Source organism: Schistocerca serialis, chromosome 8, assembly GCF_023864345.2.
Source record: "Schistocerca serialis cubense isolate TAMUIC-IGC-003099 chromosome 8, iqSchSeri2.2, whole genome shotgun sequence".
In the NCBI taxonomy this organism is placed as follows: domain Eukaryota; kingdom Metazoa; phylum Arthropoda; class Insecta; order Orthoptera; family Acrididae; genus Schistocerca; species Schistocerca serialis.
The window spans coordinates 426,067,220-426,084,146 of record NC_064645.1 but is presented as its reverse complement, the minus strand read 5'-3'; the positions used below and the strand labels follow the sequence as shown (position 1 = coordinate 426,084,146).

The following is a 16,927-nucleotide window of genomic DNA, read 5'->3' as shown; positions in this document are numbered from 1 at the left end:
GAGCAGTTATAAAGACAGTTGAAATATGTAAATTAGAGGAACCTTCTTTGAATTCTCATAAATAGACACCGGTTGTCTGATTAAAGAGCCCAGGATCATGAACAAATGACCGAACACAGAATTAGGTGAAATCAAGTCTCACTCACAAGACTATGTACTAATACACGCAGCGTGATTGTAAGTTGTGGTAACTCTGTTCTGTAAAAGAATGTAAGAATGCGCCCAAACGGCTAAAACTTAAATAGCAGGTAGTAAAACTGAACTTACATTAATGCTGCGTACAAAGCAAATTACTCATAACCAGCACATATAATATTCGTAAATTATCACCAACGCTCAAAACCAATAGACAGGATATGATAGGTATACAACAGTCAACCGGTTACAACAAAATTTTACTTTTACCAGGTTTCGAAACCGATTAATGGTGTCTTCATCAGAAAATTCACATTTACATGCACTAAGTGACGAATAAATTTAAGACCTAATGCTCCATTAAGAAGTTAATATTAAAACCAATTAGAAACATTGAACCTCACATAAAGTTGGTAATTGCCAGTAAAACTACAGCTACATGGTAAGGAACAGTACCCGCCGATAAGAGCTGTAAGAAGAAACAGTCATTGGAGGTGACATCAGTCTGAGTCCGCAACTGCACATAACGTTTGATTTGCAGCCTGTATCACACCGTGTCCTATATATAGTTGATAACCTTATCTATTTCGCCATGAACCATCATCGTATTCTATTAAACACGATGGAAAACATAAATGAGTCGGCATCTAACGGTACAGTGTAAGAAAATTAAAGCCTAGCCCCACAGAATACATTCTGGAGTGTCCTTCTGATAGAAGTAGCGACGTCGTCTGTATATACAGGTACCATGAACAAGCTCTAAAAAATATGCTGCCGGGTCCTACTGTTATATGAATACAAGTTAATCACGAATGGAGGGTGTTAGTGATGAGGTAACATTCAAGACACAAACATACCAATTTATAACAATTGAAAGACCATGTTCATTATCATAGCTTGTCTTAATGCAACTAAACGACTGAAGGACAGATCTAATAGTGTCAGTGTTCAGTTACATATATATAGAATCATGTTTCTCCTTATGACAACTACAGCGCTACACTGTCCTGTTATCATTGAAATTATATTTGTGTAGTGGGCTACCTCTAAACGGAATAGAGTTGGGCACCCATATACTTATTGTAGCCATCCATTTAAGCACGCTCTAACTCTCTTGATTTCTAATGAAAACGGTGTTGTTTTAAGATTAAATAGTTCATCTCCAGGAGATGAAAGAAGGAAGGAAGATTGTTGTCCCGTCGACAATGCGGACATTAGAGATGGAGGACATCGGCCGTGCCCTTTCCAAAGGAGCCATCCTGACATTTTTTCGGAGTGATTTAGGAAAATCACGAAACACCTACATCTGGATGGCCAGACAGGAATTTGAAACGTCATCCTTCCGAATGTTAGTCTAGTGTGCTGACCACTGCTCCACCTTGCTTGATTCGAGCAGATGATGGTGTATCACGCTTGTCGAAACGTCGCAGTACCTCAACACTGCCACCACGCTGAAAACCAGAGAATATTTTACTTGTTTTTCTGCTGATTGTTGGTTCTTAAGTTAGTCCAACCTATGTTGTGCGAGATGTGAGAATGGGATACTTGCTACTAACGTGTCGGACATCCTTTTGTCTGGCGTAATACAGCTACTGGACATGGCATGGACTCAACAAATCGTAGGAAATCCCCTGCAGAAATATTGAGCCAAGCATCCTCTGTAGCTGTTCATAATCGCGGAAGTGTTTTCGATGCAGGACTTTGTGCATGAACTGAGCTCTCGATTATGCTCCATAAACGTTCGGTGGGTTTCTTGCCGGGCGATATGGCAGGTCAAATCATCCCCCGAATTGTTAAGAATATTCTTCAAACCAATCGCGAACAATTGTGCCCCGTTGACATGAAGTCCATGAATGGCTGGCTGCAAATGGTCTCCAGGTAGTCTTACATAACCATTTCCAGTCAATTACATGGTTCAGTTGTCCAGAGAACTGAGTTCATTCCATGTAAACACAGCCCACACCATTATGGAGCTAATACCAGCTTGCACAGCGCCTTGTTTTTTATATCCCGCCTGGAAGGCGGCACGTGGGTAGGAGCAGGAGCAGGAAAAGGTAATACACGTCGGCACTGCAAGAAAGTAAAAGTGGTTTACTGGTACAAGAAGAGTAATACACAACTCTGCACTGAGGTGCGAAGCCTTAAACCCGTCGTAAGTGAAGCGAAGTGTACCAGCAATCTGCTCTTGATCAAATTGGCACAATCTCGAGCGGAGCTCGTGGAGCTGTCCCGCTCCGGCTAGAGTGCACTGTCGTTGGTGTCTCATAGTGCCAACTTATGAACTATCCCGTGGCATCGTTGCTATCGATACCACATTGTTGACAGCTCAGGTCTGTGGCTTCGTAGGGTCTGCGCCACACTCGAATTCTACCATCAGCTCTTACCAACTGAAATCGGGACCCGTCTCAATAGGCCACGCTTTTCCAGTGGTCAAGGGTCCAACGAATGTGGTCACGAGCCCAGGGAGAGGCGCTGCAGGCTATGTTGTGCTATTACCAAAGGAAGTCACTTCGGTCGTCTGCTGACATACTCGTTAATGGCAAATTTCGCCGCTCTGCCCTAACGAATACGTTCATCGTACGTCCCACGGTTATTTCACCCACTGTTGCTTGTCTGTCAACACTGACAACTCTACGCAAACGCGGCTGCTATCAGTCGTTAAGTGAAGACCGTCTACATCTACATTCATACTCCGCCAGCCACCTGACGGTGTGTGGCGGAGGGCACCTTAAGTACCTCTATCGGTTCTCCCTTCTATTCCAGTCTCGTATTGTTCGTGGATAGAAAGATTGTCGGTATGCGTTCCCGTGTTCGATTCCCGGCGGGGTCAGGGATTTTCTCTGTCTCGTGATGGCTGAGTGTTGTGTGATGTCCTTAGGTTAGTTAGGTTTAAGTAGTTCTAAGTTCTAGGGGACTGATGACCATAGATGTTAAGTCCCATAGTGCTCAGAGCCATTTTAACCATTTTTTTGTCGGTATGCCTCTGTGTGGGCTCTAATCTCTCTGATTTTATCCTCATTGTCTCACTGACCACTGCGTTTGTCGTGTTGAGAATTGATGCCTGACATTCACACTCTATACACTGTGGAAAGTCCCACGCGCCTAGCTCCAACTACCACTGTGCGTTCAAAGTCTGTTAGTTCCCGTCGTGTGGCCATTAACACATCGGAAACCTTTACACATGAATTACCTGATACAAATTAGAGCTTCGCCAATGCACTGCCCTTTTACGCCTTACGTACGCGTTCCTACCGCCGTCTGTACACGTGCATATCGCTATCCCACGACTTCACACCTCAGTGTAAAGCGCATTGCCTTGTCCACACATACATACAAAAGTACGGGAAAGCTTTTCGTGACTCCGGCATCATAGCGCGCGCTCCTGGCTGGTGGGTCACCGTCCTAACACCCCGCGCCATGCGCTATCCGCCCGCAATCAGCCCAATTCTCCAGCGAGCGCTCCCCGCGGGGCGGTCGTGTTGAGAGGTCCCTTTCATACCCGCCCGGCTCGGCACGGCTGCCACCGACAAAACATTAGGCGGGCGACGCTCCGCACCGCCACTCGATCGGTAATTATTCTCGTTCCCCCCCACCCTCCCTCCCCCTACCCCTCTCCACTTCCTTTTTTTCTGAAGTGGTAATTAAATTTATGTTGTTGCTCCAGTCATTACAGCCCTTTGATTGTTAAGGAGCCGTGATGGTCTGAAATATTGTCTCCCTTTGTGCGCTTTGTTTCTGGTGCGGGTTACCGGGCGCACAAAGCAATATATCTCGGGCCAGGACCTTTGTTCCGGCCAGCGGCGCGGCTAATATATTAGTCACCTGTAGAGCTCCGGCCGCCAACAGGATGTGATCCAGTCCCACAAAAACAAACAAGACCGGGCAACTGGCGGGCTCCATCGCGATCTGCGCCGGCGGCCTATCTACTGAGGGTGTTCAGCCACTGCTTATTAACTACGGCGGAAATACAAGTGAGCGTCTTATACCATTCACTGCTCCTTGTCGTGTGGTTGCTCGAGAAGCAGTCCAGGAGCGGACTGCTAGATTTGTTACCAGTATGTTCGAACAGCACCGCAAGTTTCGTCGAGATGCTTCGAGAAAAATGGGGATACCTGGAGAGAAAACGACGCTCTTTTCGAGGAACTCTACTGAGTAAATTTAGAGAAACGGAATTTGAAGCTGACTGCAGAATGATTGTACCGCCGCCAACTCACATTTCGCGTAAGGGCCACGAAGATAAGATACGAGAAATTAGGGCTCATACGGAGGCATAAAGACGGTCGTTTTTCCCTCGTTCCATTTTCATGTGGAACAGGGTAAGAAATGACTAGTAATGGTACAGGGTAGCCTCCGTTAAGCACCGTGCAGTGGCTTGCCGAGTACGTATGAAGACGTAGAAGCTTCATAGTTATACAGACCACGTCGTCTACAGGCCACAAGTGGCCCATCGGCACCATCCGACTGCCGTGTCATCCTCAGAGAAGGATGCGGATAGGAGGGGCGTGGGGTCAGCACACCGCTCTCCCGGTCGTAATGATGGTATTCTTGACCGAAGTCGCTACTATTCGGTCGAGTAGCTCCTCATTTGGCATCAAGAGGCTGAGTGCACCCCGAAAAATAGCAACAGCGCAAGGCGGCCTGGATGGTCACCCATCCAAGTGCCGACCACGCCCGACAGCGCTTTACTTCGGTGATCTCACGGGAACCGGTGTATCCACTGCGGCAAGGCCGTAGCCATAGTTATGCAGACATACTTGTAAAAATCTGTCCACATGAACAAGAGATTCTGGAATTAATTTTTCATTTTGCAGCGGAGTGTGCGCATTTTAAAGTTACCAGGGAATTTTAGAACAGTGTACACTCCATTGCAGAGTGGAAGATCATTCTCGAAAGCCTAGGCTTTAGCTAAGCTATTTCTTTATAGTTTCTTTTCTTTTCTTCCAGTACAATTAGTCCAGCAGGTAAGTACAGGAAATCCTGTGAAATTCTTTCTTTTATGGACATTTGAGTATTCTCGGTACAGCCATCCTCGTAAATAAATCATCATTACGTACTGTGGAGTTACAACTGAGCAATCAGCATACTCTTGTGTATGTCAGAAACATCTGTACCAGGTGGGCTTACCGATAACCGGATCACTCCATATACGATCAATGAATTTAATTACAGGTGTCACGTAAGGGACAGCTTAATATTCAATCTATGGAACAGGGATGGCCCTAACACACGCGAATCGTAGGTGCTGTAAGCCACAAAATGATAAAAATAGGGAGTTAGTCAAATTACTGAATGGAACGTTGGTCACTGTAAAACTCAATTTATTACAAGCCCCTGTAGAATTCAAACTTGACACATGTGAACACAGACAAGAGTATTAACATTATTAACATAGTTATAATTGGAATTAAAATATCAATACCTTGCCGGAGATCAGATAACGAGCCTGAGGTCATAACAGCGTTTAGTGAAGCAGCTATGTTCTCGGAAGTCGCACAGTGGCTGCCAAATATTAATCAAGGAGGAAAGAAAAAACTACAGGAAGAATCATGCATGCATGTTTGGAGCACAGCATTGTATGGTTGTGAAACATGGACTGCTGGAAAACCAGAACACAAGGGAATCGAAGCATTCGAGATGTGGTGCTACAGACGAATATTGAAAATTACGAGAAGTGATAAAGTAGTAAATGAGAAGGTTCTGCGCAGAATCGGAGAGCAAAGGAACATGGGTAAAACAGTGACAAGGAGAAGGGACAAGAAGATGCGACATTTGTTAAGACATCAGGGAATAACTTCCTTGGTACTAGAGGGAACTGTAGAGGTCAAAAACTGTAGAGGGAGACAGTGTTTGAAACACATCGAGAAAGTAGTTGAGGACGTAGGTTGCAAGTGCTACTCTGAAATGAAGAGGTAGGCACAGTAGAGGAATTCGTGGAGGGCCGCATCAAACCAGTCAGAAAACTGATGACTCAAACAAAAAAAGAAGAGGTGATGGTAGGGTTGGAGTGTGGCGCAGACCCCACTAAGCCATGGACCCAAGTTGTCAACAAGGGACTGTGCAAGCTGGTGGTAGCTCCACAATGGTGTGGGCTGTGTTTACATGGAACGCACTGGATCCTCTGGTACAACTGAACAGATCAATGACCGGAAATGGTTGTGTTCAGCTACGGGGGAGGCCATTTGCAACCATTCATGGACTTCATGTTCCTAAACAACGATGGAAATTTTATGGATTACAATGCGCCATATCACTGGGCCAGAACTGTTCGCGATTGGTCTGAAGAGCATTCTGGACAATTCGAGAGAATGATTTGGCCATTCAGATCGCATGACATAAATCTCATCGAACAATAATGGGACATGATCGAGATGTCATTTCGTACACAAAATCCTGCGCAGGCAGTCTTTCAGAAATTATAGAAGGCTATAGAGGCAGTATGGCCCAGTATTTCTGCAAGGGACTTCCAAAGATTTGCTGAGCCCATGTCACGGCGTTTGCTGCACTGCGCCGGGTAAAAGAAGTTCCGATATGATATTGTATCCCATGACTTTTGCCACCTCAAAGCATTTTACAGTATCGTGTACTTCGTGCTCTAGATGAGCAGTTCAGAGACGGCACTTGTTTGTATCAGCATGAAATTGGGCCCTGTCACAAAGCAGCGTTTGTGAGGCAATGGTTAGTGGACAATAATTTTCCTGAAACGGGGTGGCTTGCCCAGAATCCCAACGTGAACCCAGTGGAGCACCTCTGGGATGAGTCAGAACGTCTACTTCTATTAAGAGGAGGAGATTGGTGTTTTAAATCCCATCGACAGCGAGATCATTAGAGACGGAGCACAAGCTCGGATTAGGGAAGGACGGGAAAGGAAATCGGCTCTTTCAAAATTCAAATTCAAATGGTTCAAATGGCTCTGAGCACTATGGGACTTAACATCTATGGTCATCAGTCCCCTAGAACTTAGAACTACTTAAACCTAACTAACCTAAGGACAGCACACAACACTCAGCCATCACGAGGCAGAGAAAATCCCTGACCCGCCGGGAATCGAACCCGGGAACCCGGGCGTGGGAAGCGAGAACGCTACCGCACGACCAGCTCTTTCAAAGAAACCATCCCAGCATTTTTCCTGAAGCGATTTGGGGAAATCACGGAAGAGAAATTTTTTAGCGACAAAAGTAGATTTAAGTGTTAGGAAGCCTTTTCTGAAGGTATTTGTCTGAAGTGTAGCCATGTATGGTAGTGAAACATGGATGAGATATTTCTGAAATGTTACGCTACAGAAGAATGCTGAGTAATAGATGGGTCGATCACATAACTAATGCCGGCCTGTGTGGCCGTGCGGTTCTAGGCCCTTCAGTCTGGAACCGCGTTACCGCTACGGTCGCAGGTTCGAATCCTGCCTCGGGCGTGGATGTGTGTGATGTTCTTAGGTTAGTTAGGTTTAAGTAGTTCTAAGTTCTTGGGGACTGATAACCACAGATGTTAAGTCCCATAGTGCTCAGAGCCATTTGAACATAACTAATGAGGGAGTACTGAATAGAATTGGGAAGACAAGAAATTTGTGGCACAACTTGACCAATATAAGGGAGCAGTTGAGAGGAGACATTCTGAGACATCAAGGGATCACCAATTTAGTATTGGAGGGACGTATGAGCGGTAAAACTCGTAGCGGGAGGCCAAGAGATGAACACAGTTAGCAGTTATTCAGAGATGAAGAGGCTTGCACAGGATAGAGTATCATGGAGAGCTGCAACACATTGCAGCAAATGAACCATCACAGCATTTTCATGAAGCGATTTGGGGAAAACACGGAAAACCTAAATCAGGATGGCCGGACGCGGGTTTCAACCGTCGCCCTCCCGACAGCGAGTCCTGTGTGTTAACGACTGCGCCACCTTGCTCGGTCTCGTCGACTGCTCTCCAGACCGCAGACCTGCTCTGGTTTCGGATCTTGAGATAAAAATGTGCCACCACAGACATTGAGACGTATTGAATGTCTCCCCAGTGAGCCGGCCGCTGTGATCGAGCGGTTCTAGGCGCTTAAGTCCGGAACCGCGCTGCTGCTACGGTCGCAGGTTCGAATCCGGCCTCGGGCATGGATGTGTGTGCTGTCCTTAGGTTAGTTAGGTTTAAGTAGTTCTAAGTCTAGGGGACTGATGACCTCAGATGTTAAGTCCCATAGTGCTTAGAACCATTTGAACCATTTTTTTTCTTCCCAGTGAGCTCAGGCAGTCATAAAGACGGCCCGGCACACAGTTTTGATCTGCCAGGAAGTTTCAGTCATAAAGAGGAATTATGGCTATAGCCCATGTGAACGTCCACTAATCTAGGTGCTTCTGATGAGATAGAGGTGGTCGACGGCGAAATACACTAACTCATCGTGTCTGGTAAGGATACAAGTTTGCGGCATTGTATGTTGGGGCTGATGCACAACGTTTACCTCTCGCCTTTCGTGTGGCCGTCAGTCCTGAGGAACCGGCGCTTCATCAGAAGGCGAGTTCGGCCAGCGCGGCCGCGCCGGGCGTTGCGTCACTCAGCGTCAGAGGCGGGGCGGCAGCTAATTGGGCGGCAGGGCCTCGGCTGGGCAGCGGCACGGCACGCGGCGGCCCGCGGGTTCAGCAGGGTCAGCCCGCCGCCCACCGCCACGCGACCCGGCGCCGGGCCGCGCCGAGGGTCAGCCGCACCACGCCGCTCTGCCCTGACCGCCGCTTCACCTAGGCTGCCTGGTATCTAACGCGCTCCCTCTGCACAGCCCAGCACACCGGCAACCACTCTACACTACAACACACACAGCCTTGAACAGTTGAAAACTTTAGTCGGACCAACAAGTCAACTGCTGGGCTAGAACTCAACATATCTACATCTACATCCATACTCTGCATGCCAGGAGGTGTGTGGCGGAGGGTATTTTGAGTAACTCTGTCGGTTCTCCCTTGTATTCCAGTCTCGTATTGTTCGTGGAAAGAAAGATTGTCGGTATGCCTCAGTGTGGGCTCTAATCTCTCTGATTTTATCCTCATGGTCTCTTCACGAGATATGCGTAGGAGGGAGCAATATACTACTTGACTCCTCGGTGAAGGTATGTTCTCGAAACATCGACAACAGCCTGTATCGAGCTACTGAGCGTCTCTCCTGCAGAGTCTTCCACTGGAGTTTATCTATCATCTCCGTAACGCTTTCCCGATTACTAAATGATCCCGTAACGAAGCGCGCTGCTCTCCGTTGGATCTTCTCTGTCTCTTCTATCAACCCTATCTGGTACGGATCCCACACCGGTGAGCAGTATTCAAGCAGTCGGCGAACAAGTGTACTATAACCTACTTCCTTTGCTTTCGCATTGCATTTCCTTAGGATTCTTCCAATGAATCTCAGTCTGGCATCTGCTTAACCGACGATCGACTTTATATGGTCATTGCATTTTAAATCACTCCTAATACCTACTCCCTGAATTTTATGAAATTAACTGCCTCCAGTTGTTGACCTGCTATATTGTAGCTAAATGGTACAGGATCTTTCTTTCTAAGTATTCGCAGCACATTACACTTGTCTACATTGAGATTCAATTGCCATTCCCTGCACCATTGGTCAATTCGTTGCAGATCCTCCTGCGGTGCGGTCGGCAACGCCTATATAAGACAAGTGTTTGGCGCAGTTGTTAGATCGGTTACTGCTGTTACAATGGCAGCTTATCAAGGTTTATGTGAGTTTGAACGTGATGTTATAGACGGCGAACAAACGATGGGACACAGCATCTCCCAACTACCGATGAAATCGTGGATTTTCCGTACGACCATTTCAAGAGTGTACCGTAAATATCAGGAATCCGGTAAGAGCTGGATGGAGTGGCCGCACGGTTTGAGGCGCCATGTCACTGACTGCGCGGCCCCTCCCGCCGGTGGTTCGAGTCCTCCCTCTAGAATGGGTGTGTGTGTTGTCCTTAGCATAAGTTAGTTTAAGTTAGTTTAAGTAGCGTGTAAGTATAGGGACCGATGACCTAAGCAGTTTGGTCCCTTAGAAATTCGCACACATTTGAACATTTTGAATCTGGTAAGACATCACATCTCCGACATCGCTGCGGCCGGAAAGAGATGCTGCAAGAACGGGACCAATGACGACTGAAGCGAATCGTTCAACGTGACATACGTGCAACCCTTCCCCAAATTTCTGGGCCTCCAACTAGTGTGAGCGTGCGAACCATACAACGAAACATCATCGATATGGGCTGTCGGAACCGAAGGCCCACTCGTGTACCTTTGATGACTGCGCGACACAGAGCTTTACGCCTCACTTGGGCGTGTCAACACCGACAATGGAGTGTTGAAGAGAGTAAACTTGTTGCCTGGTCGGACGAGTCTCGTTTAAAATTGTATCGAACGGATGGACGTGTACGGTTATGGAGACAACCTCATCAGTCCGTGGACCATGAATGTCAGCAGGGGATTGTTCAAGCTGGTGGAGGCTCTGTAATGGTGAAGAGCGTGTGCAGTTGGAGTGATATGGGACCCCCTGATACTTCTAGATTCGAGCCTCAGACGTGACACGTACGTAAGCAGGCTGTCTGATCGCTTGCATCCATTCCTGTCCATTGTGCATTCCGACGGATTCGGGCAATTCCAGTAGGACAATGCGACACCACACACGTCCAGAATTGCTACAGGGTGGCTTCAGGAACACTTTTCTGAGTTTAAACACTTCCGCTAGCCAGCGATCTCCCCAGATGTGCTGTTCAGAAGAGATCTCTACTACTTCGTACTCTTACGGATTTACGGACAGCCCTGCAGGATTCATGGTGTCAATTCCCTCCAGTACTAATTCAGACATTAGTCGAGTGCATGCCACGTCGTGTTGCGGCATTCTGCTTGCTCGCGAGGGCCCTACACGATAATAGGCCGGTGTACCAATTTCTTTGGCTCTTCAGTGTAATTACAGATTGCACCTGTAGGTTGTGCTTTCCAGGAGTTCCGTTGTGAGGCGTCGTCATCGTATGGTCGTATCGAATCACTTCACTCCTACAGATAGGCAACCCAGGTACCAGATTCGCAGACTAGACTGCCTTAGCACCTTCCCGGGCACATCGCTTCAACGACTCGCTCTCACGAATCGATGCTTGCCACGTGACAAACGAAGCCCTTATTGGCATCTGTAGTGTGAGTTACAAACTTGGACAGATGTTCTGTCCACTGATTTGTGTCTGATTTCAGTGTGCCTTGTAGGTTTCGTTCAGTTATTTTCTAAAATCCTGAAGGTACTTACGAATAATTCTATATGTCCTTAGCGCCACTCCCCTCCCAACACACTTGTAAACGAAACAGCGGAAAATATTCTTTTCATATTGTTACTTCAGACTTCTGAAAAAAAAATTGGCAGTCAAAGGGTTAAGACTCAAGTTCTACATGCTGCCTATTGGGGACAAGACGTGCGCCAGAGCCGCCACAACTGGATCACAATTAGTAGCGATCCCCTATGGTGTCAAAAGCATTGGGGTGACAAGGGGCCCAAAGTGCAAAATTTGTGCATAGTGCACAAGTGGAGCGAAAGCATACATGGATAAAACTGTGTGTATGTGTGTGTGGGGGGGGGGGGGGGGGGGGGGGGGGGGGAGGGAGGGGGGTGCTATAAGCCAGCAGTAGGAATTGTGGGAGATATATATGCTGACGGAAAAAAAAATACTACTCCGTTTTCGAGGTTTCCAGTTCAGGAAAGACTTATTGTTGCAGCAGTATATGTGGAGTATATGAAATGATTACATACATTTACAGATCAGTAGCACAAGCGGTTCTGGGGTACCAGGAATCGACCCATGCTGAAAAACCCATATCAGTATGTGGTGTAGCTTCCACAGGCGGCAATTACAGGCGCTGACTCTGGCATTCAGTCGACCGTACCACATGGCGAATACTGTCCTGGGATACGTTATGCCACTTCTGCTCTACCTCTTCACGTAGTTTGTCGCACGTCCGACCTTAGTATCTGCACAGCGAGCGTACTAATGTGTGGCAAAACTAGCTTACCACTTAGCGCGAAAATGGACAAAACTTCTGAACTGTCTTCTCAAGCCCTAGGTGTCAGACATTCTAAATAAATATGACCCTGGGCCTGTAAGACAGTTAGTATCACGTGCGTATTGTAACAAAAATCATTATAAATGCTGCTGTTGCGGGTATCACTATTTTGTTTTGAGGAGGCTGACTTGCGGCTTCTTCATTTAGGTTCTCATGGGTATAGGTTATCAGGATAAGTATCTGTTTTTATCATAACTACAATTAAACGCATGCCGGCCTTTGTGGCTGAGCGGTTCGAGGCACTTCAGTCTGGAACCGCGCGACTGCCTCGGACATGGATGTGTGTGATGTCCTTAGGTTAGTTAGGTTTAAGTAATTCTAAGTTCTAGGGGACTGATGACCTCAGATGTTAAGTCCATAGTACTCAGAGCCATTTGAACCATTTTTGAATTAAACGTGTACCCCTGAAGATGTGATCTGAAATAACGAAACCGGTCGTATGCCTGTAAAAGTTCTTATACAGCTTAAAACGCTTTGTTTCAGAAACATGGATTACTTTAGCTGCGGTTGGCCTAAAAAGAAAACTGTTTGTAGCTACATGCAGGCTATATCTCTGTCACTCTCTTAAAAAAAGACCTAAAGATGACTAAAAATTTATTATTATTCGACTAGCGAAATGCCCCGTCTCCACAAGGACAGCAGTAACAATCTACGGCAGGACGACTTGCGTAACGTAGCGGTGATAAATTATACACACAAATCTTTCTCGTGAATCAATCTGTATAGTAGTCAAAAAAAGTATCAAAATCTCTACACTAGTTCCTATAATTGGCCTTCACCTGCAGACAGAAAAACACGGCGGGAGACTTTGTAATATGTACAGGTATGAGTATCAAAATTGTAGATGATTGAATACAAGAAGCAGCAGCGGAATTTGTCAGAATATTCATGGCTGCTTCGCAAGTGCGTGTACGTTCTCGCTATCTTCGGCCTAAAATGACTCTTGACTGTTATGGCTGGAGCCAGGACAAACAAGAAAGACATGAAGAAGACGAGAGATGAAATGGTCGGAGAACTTACCGCATTGCTGTTCTCACTGAAATGACTAGCATTAGCTTAGAGTCTTCGTGCTGAATATTAAGACGGTCGTCAACACTTCTGAGAACTTCAAGGCCTTTCGAAATCTCTTTGCCGCATACGAAAGCAGGCACAAAATGCCGTTTCACATTACCTCTTTTAGATATTACGCTGCTCGTATGATGACGCCTGTCAAGTTGTATTCTTACTGGACCTCGGCCTTTTCCCATACAAAGCCAGCTGAAGTTAAGGTAACATGCGGCACTGAGGTTAAGACAATGGTCCTGCATTGTGGAGAAGTGGAATTTAAATCCCCGTCCTGCAGTCTAGGAGACTCGAGATATTGTCGAGATCGTTCGTTTTAAAATGACACGGCTGATTTCCATCCCCAGTGTTGTTCACTCCTGACTTCACCACCGTCCCTAATGACCTTAACGTCGACGAAACGCAGAACATAATCTTATTTCCCTTTCACACGCAGTCATGTAAATACAAGCACAAACGTACATGGTGACAATAAGGGTCAGTGTCTCTCCCTCCCTCTCTCTCTCTCTCTCTCTCTCTCTCTCTCTCTCTCTCTCTCTCTCTCTTCTCTCACCATGATCGTACAACACAAAAGATCCAGTCTCTACCACAAACATGAATCTTACATTGTAACTCAAAATCTAAAGCACTAACGACAATTCTATTTTATTTTGAATTTCATCATGATAAGGTATGGCCACGTTAGTACGGGATAACATGGAATCTGTGTCCGGATTAGCTTCTGGATAGACAAATTCAGCAATATCCGGATACACACGAAACAGAGTGAACTCAGAAGTGCGGTACTTTTGACGATGCTCTCTGACTGCAAACTATTTTAAATTCTGGGCACCCGCAGCTGTTGAAAGGCGTGATGTGAAGAAGAATTCCGCTAACAGCTGGTAAAATGGTTGTTTACTGAAACACAATCGGTTCCGCGGCCTAAAGCCAGGTGCAACATCAGGTGCAAAAAGTTAAAATGTTACCGAATGTCAGGCCGCCCTGCGATCATACCGGTGCAGGAAAAATTTTAAGACATGGCCCTGCAACCGCATGTTTTCACCTATCAGCAATTTTTCCTAAATGAATGAAGCAGTGTTCGTTACCTTTCGCTCGCGGTAGTATTGGCAGTATTCACTGAATAGTAAATTTAGGTTAGGAGAGATGGGTATGCCTAGGACCTTTAGACGTTATTGCACCTGATGATGCCTCTTCAGGCCGCGAAATGGGTTGTTTCAATAAACAACAATTTTACTAACTGTTGGCGAAATTCTTCCTAACATCATGCACTCTCTGGTTGGGTTCCTCGAACTACTCAATCACACTCCTGGCCTGGCGACATGACGCGTTATCTTGTTGAAAAATGTCACTACCGTCGTGATCGTCATGAAGGGGTGTACGCGGTCTGCAGTCAGTGTACGATACTCTTTGGCCATCATGGTGCCTTACATGAGCTCCACTGGAGCCATGGACGCCGATGTGAAAGTTCCCCAGAGCACAATCGGGCCGCCCCAGCTTGTCTCTGTTCCGCAGTACAGATGTCGAGGAGCTATTCCACTGAAAGGCTACGGATTCACGCCCTCCCTTCAGCTTAATGAAGAAGGTATGGGGATTCATCAGACCATGCAACCCTCTGCCACTGCGCCAACTTCCAGCGCCGATGGTCACGTGCCCAAAAAAAATGGCTCCAAGCACAACATCTGAGGTCATCAGTCCCCTGGACTTGGAACTACTGAAACCTAACTAACCTAAGGACAACACATACATCTATGCCCGAGGCAGGATTCAAACCTGCAACCGTAGCACAGCGCGGCCACAACGACCGGCTCACGTGCCCATTTCAGTGGCAATTGCCGATGTCGTGGTGTTAACATTGGCACCTGCATGGGTCATCGGCTGTCGAGGCCCATCGTTAGGAGTGTTCTGTGCCCTATGTTCACACAAACTTGTACTTTGCCCAACTCTATAGTCTGATGTTAGTTCCGTGACAGTTCGCTGCCTCTCCTATTTCACCTGTCCGCTCAGCCTACAACGTGATGGGTGACAACCCAACCCCACGACGTCTGGACGTAGTTTCACCTTGGTTTCGCCACTTGTCGGTGACATTCACCACAGCACTCCTTGAACACCCGAGAAGTGGTGAAGTTTCCGAAATGCTCGTGCCAAACCTCTGGGCCATCTCAATCTGTCACAAAGTGAGGTGACGCAGTTAGCACACTGAACTCGCATTTGGGAGGGCGACGGTTCAAACCTGCATCCGGCCATGTTGATTTGGGTTTTCCGTGATTTCAGGTAAATGCCGGGATGGTTTCTGTGAAAGGGTGCGGTCGACTACCTTCCCAATCCTCCTCTAATTCGATGGGACTGACGACCTCGCTGTTTGGTCCCCTCTCCCAACTCAACCAACCAATCAACAATCTGCCCTCGGTCAAACTCAAATAGCACGCCTTACCCGTTCTACACACGGACAGTACGCTTATTGAAACTACACGCACTGTGCTCGTGTCTGACAAGTAGTCATTCTTCGTCAAGTGTCGCTGCTATCGCCTGGACGAGTTTATACCGATGGTACGACGGTGGTCAGAACATTCTGGCTGATCGGTGTATTGTAGGTAGCGGTAATGTTGTGGTTTATCTCATAAGACTAGAACAATTTTATTGATATAGACTGTTGATGCGGAAGCCTACTCTCTTTTATTATTAATGACGTAACAATGGAAGAATCGTGTCAGCAATCAGCTGTGATGATTTAGGAAAACGGCAGGAAATTGAAATGTCGCCGATCGGGCGGAGATACTAACCCCATGGCTTCCGAACACAGTTCTATTGTGTTAGTTACTGCACCAAGTCGCTCGATCATTGGTTTGGAGAAATCACTTCGGGGTCTGTTAACGTTCCACGTCTACATAAGAGACCTGACTGAAGGGCTCAGACATGTTACATTCATTTTGTTGTGGCGGCTCCCTTTTTAAAAATGAAATGAGGCTTAAACTTACTGTTATTCAGTCTACTCTAAGTTCTTCCTTTTCTTCTGTCACGCGTTAGTCTTCGCTCGGCCTGTTGCAACTACATCTGGTGCTTCCATCTTTTTGCTGGTCCTCGAGTGCATCTCTTCCCTTGCCAAATATATTTCCAGAAATGTAGTGATAATCTTGATTCCCCCATCGGCAAGCGTCACGACGTCCGTTTTTTCCTATTTTCTTTCAACTTTTCCTTTATATAAAATAATTTCAATTCCTTGTTACAATATTTATTTCTCTTATAATGTAACTTTATGTATCTTCCTATGATCCTGAGAAACTTCAGTTCGTTGGTCTGCAGTCTGATTTCATCCTTTTTTTTTTCCTTCATTACCCAGGATTCAGTCTCACAAAATATAAGGTTCGTTTCTGTTCTTATTTCATTTTGAACCTTGATCCAGAATCGATTCCAAAAAGGACGTCTTAATGTCCACTGTATTTATCTGGTAGTTACTAACTTGCTTTCCGTAACGTACATGTTCATTCCTATAAGCTACCAATAGTACGATAACATTTCCCTCCCCATTTTATACAAATATAGGACTATCTACATGCAATAAGTATGATTAAAAATGTTTGGCTTTTTGCTATTCTCATAATATGAGTACGGTACAAGGAAAGTTACAACTGTCAAGCGTAAGTTCAAATGGCTCTGAGCACTATGGGATT

The 16,927-nt window shown here is 46.3% G+C and overlaps 1 pseudogene; it reads right to left on the bottom strand.

Moving 5' to 3' along the window:
• Nucleotides 1–4,753: 4,753 nt before the first annotated feature.
• LOC126417850 (5S ribosomal RNA) lies at nt 4,754–4,871 on the bottom strand (annotated as a pseudogene).
• Nucleotides 4,872–16,927: the final 12,056 nt, after the last annotated feature.